Consider the following 13,203-nt stretch of genomic DNA (forward strand, 5'->3'; position numbering starts at 1 on the left):
TCCATTGAAAATTTGACCAATTTCCACACAAAAGTTTTGTTTTATTGAACCAGCTAAATATTACCTAATCATCATGTGAAATTGCAACCTCCTTCTTTGTCATAAACTCAACCATTACCAAAAATTTCGCGCCGACTGGACTATAATTGCGGCCTACAGAGCCGCTACAAGATCGGGTAAAATTTTCATTTATGTTCCATTTCACCCGCTAAATACTTTTCGATCACCACCAATAACAATAGGGGTCTACTCTAGTCCGAACCCATCCTCCATGCAAAATTTTGTGACGATTGGTCCATAATTGCGGCCTGTAGTTTGATTAAATTATTAATGGACGAACGGACACACATCTCAGAATCGCTTTATGTCATCGAGATACCACATTGGGGGTCTACGATGAATATTTCGCGGTGTTATATGAATTTTCGGAAAAACGAACTTATAATACCCTTTCCACATTGTAGTTTAGGATATAATGAGAAAAAATGCAGAAAAGCGCAACAAATAACAGAACCGGATATCAAACAAAAACAATGGAAACTGAAATCATTAAAATCGGTTGAGGGGATTTAAAATAGGAAGAGATTCGCAGACGATGACCAAAGAAGATTACATCATCGCCAGGAAGGAAATTTGTAAAGTTAATACCACTGCGGTGGGTCCTTCGACCGGAACCAGCATCCTTGATCTGAAATGGTGACAACCTCAGGACCAAAATTGATGTGCTCGGTTTGTCACCTCCGCATCTTCCACATTAAGGCTTTAATGATATGCTGCAGATGTCGGTATTGCTCTGGTCTCGTTGTGACTTAACCGTACCATACTATTCTAACATCGCCCTTACCCGATCTTAAGGTCTACATTTAATACCGTCAATGCCATCAATCTTCCAAATACATTAACATTGTTTACTTGGGTTCGACGTAATTGTTGGGTAAATAATGCCTATTAACTTCGTGTTAACACGTACATACATATGGGGAGTTCTGAGTGAAAGCGGACACCTTTTTACAAAGTGGTGTTTGATTTCCTTTATTTTTAGGTGTGTTGATGATGCTCTTCAGCAAAACATTTCAATAAATTTTCAGATTTTTTGGACTAACGGTTGCAGAGATATCGCGCCTTGAAAAAGTCGACTTCTGTACAAACTATATGCAGGGAAATGCTCATAACTTTTTTAATATTGGTCCAAACAGATTTTGTTTTTATTTGAGGCTTTTATTAGCTATCTAATAAAAAATAGAAAACAAATGCATGGTGGTCTTGGATCCAATTTTCCCGATTTAAAATACATTTTTATGAATGATTGTATTTTGTATACCCTCCACCATAGGATGGTGTAACTACTCGAAATAATCATATATTCTTGATCAGTGTGCAATTCTACATCGATATAGCCATGTCTGTCCGTCTGTGCAAATCACCCTAGCGTCCGAACGGATTGACGTAGGTGGATGAAATTTTTGGAAAATCTATTATACATATGTACGTAGGACTTTTGGAATTGAAAGCGGGCTATGTAGGTCCACGCTTTCGTATAGCCCCCATACAAAATGATGCGTGACGCGTCTTCGTTTTAAGGAATTTTAAGACATTTATCCCATTTTACCACCAAATTGGTTGTAATTTGGTATTTTGGGTATAGCCCCCATATAACGCCCCATATAAAGTACGCGTCATTTTAATATATTTTGAATGTATTAGTCCCATTTGACAACCGAATCGGTTGTAACTTTGTAGTTTGTGTTTCCAGAGGCAAAAAAAATTTCTACCGTAAAATGTTTATATAGCCCCCATACGACGATATCTCCCGATTTTCGGTATTTTGAAGGCTTTGGCCTCATTATCACACCGAGATGGCTGAAATTTGGTATTTAGTCTTCGTTGGGGGTATAACACTTTCCCCAAGAAATTTAAAGGAATAGGTCCACGCCATCAAGCAACGGTCCTGACCGGTTATAACATGGCAAAGCCCAGGATTTATCTTGGTCCCTCTTTCATCCCGAGTGGACACTGACCTCCCCGTGGTGTCACCTGGGGAACTGCCTTTAACACCCGTTAAAGGTAGTGAGCTAACATGTGCCGCGCGTTCACCCATAAGAACGTTAAAAACTTGGGTTTGGGCGTCGGGTTAGTAACCCTCCCATAGAAAAAACAGCCTACTATGAAAAAACGAATGAAAAGAAAAACAAACCCCTCTAAAGTTGACGAACCCCGCAAACGTTTTAAGGACCATGATCTGCGAATCTGCACCTGGAATGTTCGCACTCTTTATAGAGAAGGTGCAGTCTTCGCATTGGCAGACGTACTTGAAAAGTACAAGACCGATATTACTGCCATACAGGAAATACGATGGATTGGGAAAGGCGTCACAACAACACCTAAAGGTGACGCACTGTATTATAGCTGCCATTACGTAAAGCATGAGTTTGGTTGTGGATTCGTAGTTAGTCGGAGACTAAAACATCTGGTATCCAGCTTCACCCCATTGAATGAAAGACTTGCTGCAATTCGAATAAAAGCTAAATTCTTCAACATCAGCTTTATTTGCGCTCATGCTCCCACTGAAGAAAAGGACGAACAGACCAAAAATATATTTTACGAGCGCTTAGAAGAAACATATGCCGGTTGCCCTGCCCATGACATTAAAATCATTCTAGGCGATTTTAATGCCTAAATTGGAAAGGAGAATATCTTTGGCCCAACAGTCGGGAAATTCAGTCTCCACAGTGAAACATCTGACAATGGTATGAGCCTGATAGACTTTGCAGCTGCAAGAAACATGGTAGTTAGCAGTACCAGATTTAATCATCTCGATATTCATAAGGGCAACTGGCTGTCTCCAGATCAGAAAACAAGAAACCAAATTGATCATGTTGTGATAGATGGAAGAAATTCATCCAGCGTGTTGGATGTACGATCGTTCCGAGGCGCAAACATTGATTCGGACCACTACCTTGTTGCAGCAAAGATACGCACCCGCTTAAACGTAGCAAACAAAGTACGAACAGACACAACAAGAAAGTTAGACATCGGTAAGCTGCAATCACAACAGATAGCCACAGCATATTCCACTCAACTGACCCAATTGCTTAATCAAAGCACTCCTCATCCCGATAACATATCAGCGCAATGGCAAAGCATTGCCCACTCCATGCAAACAGCCGCAAAATCCATACTTGGATACCAGAGACCTCCACCAAGGAATCCATGGTATGATGAGGAGTGTCGTGCTGCCACCGAGAGAGATACAGGGAGAAAAGGAGAGAGGAGAAACGTCTTTTTCGCAGCAAAAAGAGAGAGATGGAAAAGCGGGAATGTGAAAAAATCGAGATGTACAGGAGCCAGAATGAAGTCCGAAAATTCTACCAAAGAGTCAAGCATCGAACTGATCGCTTTGGTACAGGCACATCCTCCTGTAGAGACTAGCAAGGTAATTTGGTAACTGATACAGATAGTGTACTCAGGATATGGAAAGAACATTTTTCAAATCTGTTGGTATCCAACAGCAGCGAAGACGACGAAGATACCACAGTCCCAATCCCAGAAGATGGTATTGAATGTATACCGCCCAGCCAAGATGAGGTAAAGACAGCAATAAATCGGCTGAAAAATAATAAGGCAGCAGGGGCCGATGGCTTACCAGCCGAGCTGTTCAAAACCGGAGGCGACACGCTGATAAGGTGTATTCTTCAGCTAGTTAGCACCATCTGGCAGGAAGAACGAGTACCCGACGATTGGAACCTGAGTATTCTGTACCCCGTCCACAAGAAGGGAGATAAGACTGTATGCTCTAACTATAGGGGCATAAGTCTACTCCCTATTGCCTACAAGGTCGTGTCAGGGATATTGTGCGAACGACTAAAGCCTATGGTCAACGAGATAATTGGACCATACCAATGCGGCTTTAGACCTGGCAAGTCCACCATTGACCAGATATTTACCCTGCGGCAAATCCTGGAGAAGACCCAAGAGATGCAGATCGACACATACCACCTTTTTGTCGATTATAAAGCAGCCTTCGACAGCCCACTGCGTTCAAAGGTATTCCAAGCAATGTCTGAATTTGGTATCCCCGCAAAGCTCATCCGGCTTTGTAAAATGACTTTAACTGACACGAGGTCCTCAGTTAAAATAGGAAAGAACCTCTCCGAAGAGTTTGGTACCAAAAGAGGTTTCAGACAAGGAGACAGCCTTTCGTGTGACCTCTTCAACATCCTGCTAGAAAAGGTTATACGAGAGGCAAACGTCAAAAGAAGTGGCACAATCTACACCAATAGTCACATTTTACTTGCTTATGCTGATGATATAGACATCATGGGCCGATCAGTAAAAGAAGTAACTGATACCTTTATAAAGGTCGAAGGAGAATCTGCTAAAGTGGGTCTGGCGGTAAACGGTGAGAAGACCAAGTTGATGGTGTCGACTCGCAATGCATCCATTGAGCTCGGACCGACTGTGGATGTTGGTTCCTATAATATTGAAGTAGTAAAAGACTTCGTCTACCTCGGCACCTCCGTAAACACAACAAACGACATCAGTTGTGAAATAAAAAGAAGAATTGTATTGGCCAACAGATGCTACTTTGGTTTAAGTAAGCAGTTTAAAAACAAAGCCACATCTCGTCAAACAAAAATAACGCTCTACAAAACACTGATACTACCCGTGCTGATGTATGGCTCCGAAGCCTGGGTACTTGCGCAAGCAGACATGGCAGTGCTTGGTGTGTTTGAGAGAAAAATTCTTTGAAAGATCTACGGACCAATCTGCGTTGACGTGAATATCGACGTCGCATGAACCACGAGCTGTATCTGCTATACAACGACAACAATATAGTTAAACGTATCGAGATGCAGTGATTGCGTTGGCTAGGCCATATCATAAGAATGAGCGATGATGAACCCGCTAAAAAGGCGTATGAATACATGCCACCTGGTGCACGCAGAATTGGCAGGCCAAAGAATAGATGGCGCAAACAAGTAGATGATGAGATGAAAAGGCGCGGAATTCCAGAGTGCAAAGCAACAAATAGAGAGGAATGGAGATCTCCTCTTAGTTCGGCCTATAGAACAAATGTTCTGTAATGGGCCAGCTAAGTAAGTAAGTAAGGCCACATTAATCCACCGAAATGGCTGAAATTTGTGGTGGAGGGTATACAAAGTTCGGCCCTACCGAACTCAAGGCTTTTCCTACTTGTTCATTTTCTTGACATTTTTTATATGGAACTACTCTTAATAATAATAAAAATTGTACGTGTTATTTGGTAGTGGGATTCAAACAATTAGTAATTTGTTTTATTTTTTAAAATCGGTCAAGAAATTTTAATATATGTATATGTATATCTTTTTTACCAAACAAGTAAAAAAGTATCAGTCGGTTTGCCGACAGAGATAGATATAACCTCAGCCTGCGTGAATTGAAAAAATATTTTCCCAAAAAACTTATGTATTTAGAGAGTTTTCAGAATTTTTGGCGTATGAACTTTCCGACACAAATATGGACTTGGATTAAAGCTCAAAAGTTTTGCGGGGGAGGTAACTAAAGAATGAATAATTTAGAGCTTTTAGACCATTAAATCAGGAAACATGTAGTTGCATTCGAAAAAAATAATATCGCTGTAAGCAGGGCCACTGGGAATACCTTCGGTAAAAAAATTCCTTAGCCACAAAAAATGTTGAAGGAGTGGACCGATAGAACCCACTTTTGAACATAAACTAACAAAACAAAGTTTGGACCAAATCGATTGCTCCATTTATGAGAAATCGCGCGTACCATTTTAGAGAATATTTTCGTACTTTTGTGTACCTATAAGCACCACCTTCGAATTTCATCTAATATTCGAAAAAAAAATATTACGATATACAAAGTATGAATAATTTAGAGCCTTTAGACCATTTTATCAAGAAACATGTACTTGCCTACCAAAAAAATAATATCGCTGTAAACAGGGTCACTGGGAATACCTTTGGTAAAAAAATCAAAGGATACTCCAACAGACCTTAACCGCACAAAATGTTAAAGGGTGGACCAATAGGACCCACTTTTGAACATAAACTAGCAAAACAAAGTTTGGACCAAATCGGTTGCTCCATTTATGAGATATCGCCCGTACCATTTTAGTGAATATTTTCGAACTTTTGTGTACCTATAAGCACCACCTTCGAATTTCATCTAATATTCGAAAAAAAATATTACGATATGAAAAGCGTGGACCAGCGCAGTACTCGGTTACAGAGTAGTTATGCGCACCAGCCAGTACTCATGCTGGCCGTAGAAGTCTTTTACAGCTTTCGGGTCATTTTCTCAAGAAGTATGGACTTGCCCCTCGAAAAATTTGACTCATCGTAAAGGAGCGTTATGCGACACATGTTCCAAGAAAAATTAAAAATGGTTCGAGAGGTTGTCCTAAACTGCACTTTTCCGAAATTATGTCTCGTAGAAATATTACAATGTGCAAAGTATGGATCAAATCGGTTACATTTGTTTCGTTTTTAAATGGTTTTATTTAGCTCACCCTGTTTGTTTTTCCAAACCAAAATTTGTTTTTTGTAACACAAATATGTGTTTATTTTATTTATTATTTATTCTTGGGTCAAATTTTGTAATTCAAATTTCACCCGCTTCCTGTCAACCGATTAATCTGAAATTTTGTATACACTTTAGATTTTGGCGACAATACAATTATGTTTATTCATTATCATTATAAATTCAAGATGGCCGCTGCTACAAAATGGCGGATAACGTAGGTTTTATCAATCCTATCAATATGGGTATCAAATGAAAGGGCTCAACAAGCAGAATACAATACACTATAAAAAATTGAAATCCAAGATGGCGGTCGCTACAAAATGGCGGATAAAGTAGGTTTTATCAATCCCATCAATATGGGTATCAAATGAAAGGGCTCAACAAGCAGAATACAATATACTATAAAAAATTGAAATCCAAGATGGCGGCCGCTACAAAATGGCGGATAACGTAGGTTTTATCAATCCCATCAATATGGGTATCAAATGAAAGTGCTCAACCAGTAGAATACAATGTACTATATAAAATTAAAATCCAAGATGGCGGCCTCTACAAAATGGCGGATAACTTAGGTTTTATCAATCCCATCAACATGGGTATCAAATGAAAGGTCTCAACAAGTAGAATACAATTTACTATGCAAAACTGAAATATAAGATGGCCACCGCTACCAAATGGCTGATAACAATTTTTTATCAATCCCACCAATATGGGTATCAAATAAAAGGGCTTGACAAGAAGAATACAGTGCACTATACAAACTCAATATTTAAGATGGGCGCAGCCACTAAATGGCGTATAATTAAGATTTAAATTTAGAAATTGAATCTGTAATTTAGGTATCTGATTAATCCAGCCTGAATCCACCACCCAAGTCAAGATTTTTTATCGTGTGAGGACTGTGTGGCGTTAGGGTGGCTAAACATGATACGTCGTTAGCGGTACACCACCCAAGTTAAGGTGAAAGGTTAAAACGCGCAGAGAACTGTATGGCATTAGGGTGGATAAAAATGATATGTCGTTAGCGTTTTCCCCTCAAGACTCAGGCGCATCTTGTTGTACATAGCCTTGCCCCTTTATTGGACCTCTGGGGGGTCGACCGTTTAAATGTCCATTACTCGTGGGAACAAAATGGTAAAAAAAAATATAAAAAATACAAACACAAATATAAAACAGAAACTGCAACACAACGTAAACGAAGGCTTCAAAAAGCGAAAGAAAAGTATAAAGCAAAACGAGCTAAAGAAAGTGCATGTGATAGAAGTAGTCGATTATAGAAACGACGGGAACAATTAGCGTCAAAAACACCTGAGCAATATGAGGCCAGGTTAAAACAGCAACGTCAGCGATATACACAAATGACGGCGTCAGAAACGCCTGAAGAATATGAAGCCAGGTTAACAAAGCAACGTGAGCGATACACACAGATGATAGCGTCAGAAACGCCTGAAGAATATGAAGCCAGGTTAACAAAACAACGGGAGCGATACACACAGATGTGTGTTGCCTTTAATACTATCATGGGCTTCTACAATAAATAAAATGCAGGGCAGCTCTGTGGATCACGCAGTCGTATACTTAGGTGCGAAACTGTTTGAAGAAGGTCAAGCCTACGTGGCTCTTAGTAGAGTAAGATCTTTGCAGGGACTACGTATAGAGGAGTTGGACTGCAATAAACTAACGGGCAAGAAACCTTGCAATAATGAAGCACTAAACGAATTAAACAGAATGCGAAATAAAAACTAAAAACTAGAAAATAAAAATAGGTAAAAAAACTTTTCAAGTTAAACGGTTTTATGTTAAACATACATTGCAATGTTTAAGATAAATGTACTAAAAACCAAAAAATAATAAAATAGATACAGTCGTGGGAATTATAAACATATGCATAGACTAGACTAAAAAAACCGTGGGGCACGTCAATTGTCTACAAATTATCGACTTAATGTACGATAGAAGAATCGTTTAATTCGTCGTTAGGCAGTTGGCCCGCAGACGGTGAGGAAATTACTTACTATTTTCTTGCTCATGGAAATTCCAATAGTTATACACTCCATGTAAATAAAAGAGACGTTTCAACTAGTTTATCGTTGGACATTCACACTGCTGGCTGGCGAGGAATCGTTTCACTGCTCGTAGTTTGTTTTTAATCGACAAAGTACTACTCGCTCACCACTATGAAACCCTAAAACTCGCTTATAATCGTGCTTGCTAGCTTGTTTCCACATTCTAGCCCTACTTATCACACGTCCATCGTTGTCGGTTGAACAACTGCCTAATTATAGTGTAACATTACAAAACAAACATTTTAATCAACGATTGTAGACAATTGACGTGCCCCACGGTTTTATTTTAGTCTAGTCTATGCATATGTTTATAATTCCCACGACTGTATCTATTTTATTATTTTTTGGTTTTTAGTACATTTATCTTAAACATTGCAATGTATGTTTAACATAAAACCGTTTAACTTAAAAAGTTTTCTTACCTATTTTTTATTAAAGTGTTTTATTAAACTTGCTTTGTTGCCTGTCTGTTTAGTTCAAATCTAGTAACTAATTTTTAACACAGTTGCGGTTGACCAATCGAACTAAAACTTTGCACACTTCTCAGATTCGGATGATAATACATAAATATGAAATCAAAACGAATATGGGTCCATTGTTTTCTATAGCCCCCATATAACGGTAACACCCGATTTCAGGTATTATTAGGATTTCATCTTCATTTTTAGCCCGAATTGGTTGTAAATTGGCATTTGGAGTTCGCAATGGCACAGAAACTTCCCCTTCAAAAGTTCTGGTCATAGGTCCAAACGATTTCAGATATTTTAAAGTTTTTATCTACATTTTCGGCCCAATTTCGCTGTAATTTGGTTATGGGGTTCTGTTGAAGGTGGAAATGACAAGTTGAGAGGAGTAAATTCGGAGGAGGTTGTTCGGATGTTCGGTGGAGGGTGTTCGGAGGTTCAGAGGAGGTTGTTCGGCCATATCCGTCTGTCCGTCTGTTGTAATCACTCTAGCGCCCGCTATAATTGAGATATAATGCTACAATTTGTGAATCCGAGTGTCTTTGTTCTACAGGCAGGTTAAGTTCAAATGGGCTATATTTTGGTATAGCCCCATTTAACGGTACCATATTTTCAAGATTTTAGCCACATTTTTTGACCGAACTGGCTGAGATTTGGCATTTGAGGTTCCCAGTTACTAAGAAATTTCTCCACTAAAATCATCAAAATAGGTCCATGTTTTGACATAGCCCCCATATAACGGTACCTCCCGATGTTCGTTATTTTGAGGGTCTTAGTTACATTGTTTGACGGAACTAGCTGAAATTTGGCATTCGTGGTTCCCAATGGCCAAAAAATTTCCCCCCTAAAAATCGTCAAAATAGGTACATATTTTGATACATTGTTTGACCGAACTAGCTGAAATTTGGTATTTCAGGTTCCCAATGCCCAGTGGTTGCTGTCATTGGCCAAAATTAAAAAATGAAAGTCTCATTTTTGGTATCAAATGTGTTCATGTGTACTCCTAACGTGTTAAATGTCTCTAAAATAAATTTGTTATGGATTACTACTTACTGTACTCTTTGGGAATAGCATAAAAAAGAGACAATTTAAGGGGTTGGTTTTCGAAGTGAAATCAGTGCAAAAGTTAGGTGAATGTAAAATATTAATAGCAAACTAAATGAACTCTATATTGACCAAACTTAATTCGAATATTGAAAAACAATGCATTAACTTAATTTTTATGCAGTTTTGTGTTTGTTAATTTTTTGTATTCATTTTGAATACGTGTGTTGACTTAAGGACTTTTGTAATGTCATTTCTTCAGTATAATTAAATTTCATGTAAAGTTTTAGTTATGTTCACAATCTTTCCCCCAATGACATTTTTTTAAAGGTCATTAGTAGTCTAAATATACTATTCTAAAAATATCAGATGCATCTTCCTGCACCTTTGGAACTTGGAACAGGGTGTTTTTGCCATTTTTTTCAAATGTGCAGGTGATATATTTCAGCTATTTCAATATATAGAAGAGACACTGTGCCGTTTAGTTGTAACCAGGATACGTTAAAATGTGGTCCTCAATGTAAAATTTGGAAAATTCAGCCATTTTGATTGATTATTACGGCTAGAACCCTAAAAATACCGAATATTGGGCGGTGCCGATTTATGGGGACCACATCAAAGGTTGGACCTACATTAATCGATAACTTTCTTGGGGTAGCCTATCTCCAGGAATGATTAAGTGGAATTTCGGCCATTTCCAATTAATAATTATACCCTCAGCCTTTAGGCTAAAGAGGATATTTACACTTTGATACGACCAAAAATGTGCCTCATCGAAATAATGGTTTTAGACCCCAAGTATGTTTGTACGATATCCGTTTTAGACAATTTTGAGTAGATCTAGCAATGTCCGTCCGTCCGTCTGTCTGGCTAGCTGGTGCGCACGATAACTCTCGAACAGATCTGCCGATTCCGTTCAAATTTTGGGTATCAAAATATTTTGTCCAGATTTGATTTAAGTTCGAAGATGGGCCATATAGGTCCACTCCTTCCGGTACCTCCCCCACAAAAGTTCGAAAATGTTCGGAAAATTTCTGCGCACGATAACTCTTGAAGGGAGTAACCGATTTGGTCCATACTTTGCCAATCGTGAAATGTGTACCAGACTTAGATAAGGTTTCAATATGGAATCAAGCGGTCCATTCCTTCGGATACGTCCCACACACAATTTCGGAAAAGTTCAGTTTAGGGCCATCTCTCGAAACGCTTTGATTTTTGTTTTAGCAACTTGTATTCACTGCCCTCCATACGACGATACAAGTTTCATCAGGGGCAAGTCCATACTTCCTGAAAGAATAGCCTGAAAAGTACCAAAAACCCCTATGACACCGTGTGAGGTGGTTGAAGCGCAAGATAACTCTCGAACGGAACTGCCGATTCGGTCCAAAATTTGGCCTTAGTAATATTTTGTCCAAACATAGTTTAAGTTTGAAGATAAGCCATATCGGTCCACTCTTTCAGGTACCTCCCCCACAACAGTTCCAAAATGTTCGGAAAAATTGTTCGTACCGTAACTTTTGAAGGGAGTGGCCAAGTTGGTCTATACTTTACACATCCTAATACATCTACCAGATATAGATCAGGTTCAAATATGTACGATATTTGTACACTCCATCCGGTAACTCCCACACAAAATTTCGGATAAGTTCACTTTAAGACCTGATATCGAATCACTTTGATTTTTGTTTAAGCAACTTGCATTCGCTGTCTCAATTACGATGGTGAAAGTTTTTTTAGGAGCAAGTACATACTTCTTGAACAAACAGCCCGAAGAGTGCAAAAACCCTCCCCATGGCACCACATGTTGTGGCTGGAGATCCACTTCCATAACGGTAAATGTCGATCCATTCCTCTTAGTATCTCCGCAGCAAAACTTTTGATATTTAATCCTAATCAACAAAATTTTTAAAAACATATGTACGTATTTTGGGAAAGAGTTGTTTCAATATACACAGGCTGAGGGTATATTTCTGTCGGCAAAGCCGACTGATACTTTTTTACTTGTTTTTCTAAAACCTTCAAAATTCCTATCAGACCCAGTTCAATTTTTTGCAAGAAGGTTTTCTAACACTAGAAAATACCAATAGCCAAATTTTAGCCAATTGAAAGATGTGATGAAGACCCCCAAAATAACAGAAATCAGGAGGTACCGTTCTATGGGGGTTATACCTAAAGTTTGACTTATGTTGTTTTTTTATTTGTCTTGCTAAACTAACCTTTACTGATATCTGCAAAGGAAGTATTTTTGGCCGCTCTTCCCATACAAGTTCGACCACAGTGTCATGGCCAAGAAATTTCTCCCCTAAAAATCGCCAAAATAGGTCCACGTTTTGATATAGCCCCCATATAACGGTACCTCCCGATTTTCGGTATTTTGAGCGTCTTATCTACATTCTTTGACGGAGCTATCCATGATTTGACATGCAGTTACAAAACTTGCACACCAAAAAAATATATTAGATTACATTGGGTTAGATTAGATAATTTATGCATTTGGGGTATCCGCGGTCAAAAAACTGTGCACCTAAGATGGTAAACAGAAAAGAAAACTTATTATTCCATTTTGTTAAGAATACAAGTTCGACCACAGTGTCATGGCCAAGAAATTTCTCCCCTAAAAATCGCCAAAATAGGTCCACGTTTTGATATAGCCCCCATATAACGGTACCTCCCGATTTTCGGTATTTTGAGCGTCTTATCTACATTGTTTGACGGAGCTATCCATGATTTGACATGCAGTTACAAAACTTGCACACCAAAAAAATATATTATATTACATTGGGTTAGATAAGATAATTTATGCATTTGGCGTATCCGCGGTCAAAAAACTTTGCACCTAAGATGGTAAACAGAAAAGAAAACTTATTATTCCATTTTGTTAAGAATATTTTGTGGTGACGTGGGTATAAACATTTCGGCTCGGCCGAACTTTACGACTCTGTACTTGTTTTTTTTAACGGTTAAAATTAATTTCTTTGCGTCTCATCCTATTAAATGCCTACATTTATTTATTAATATACATACATATTTGTTTCCCCACTCGACCAACTATAGAGCGTTGACAGCACATAGAGCTTCATAATCAAATTATTAACATATTC

This window comes from Musca autumnalis, unplaced genomic scaffold (assembly GCF_047663935.1).
Source record: "Musca autumnalis isolate F117 unplaced genomic scaffold, ASM4766393v1 scaffold_2, whole genome shotgun sequence".
NCBI lineage: Eukaryota > Metazoa > Arthropoda > Insecta > Diptera > Muscidae > Musca > Musca autumnalis.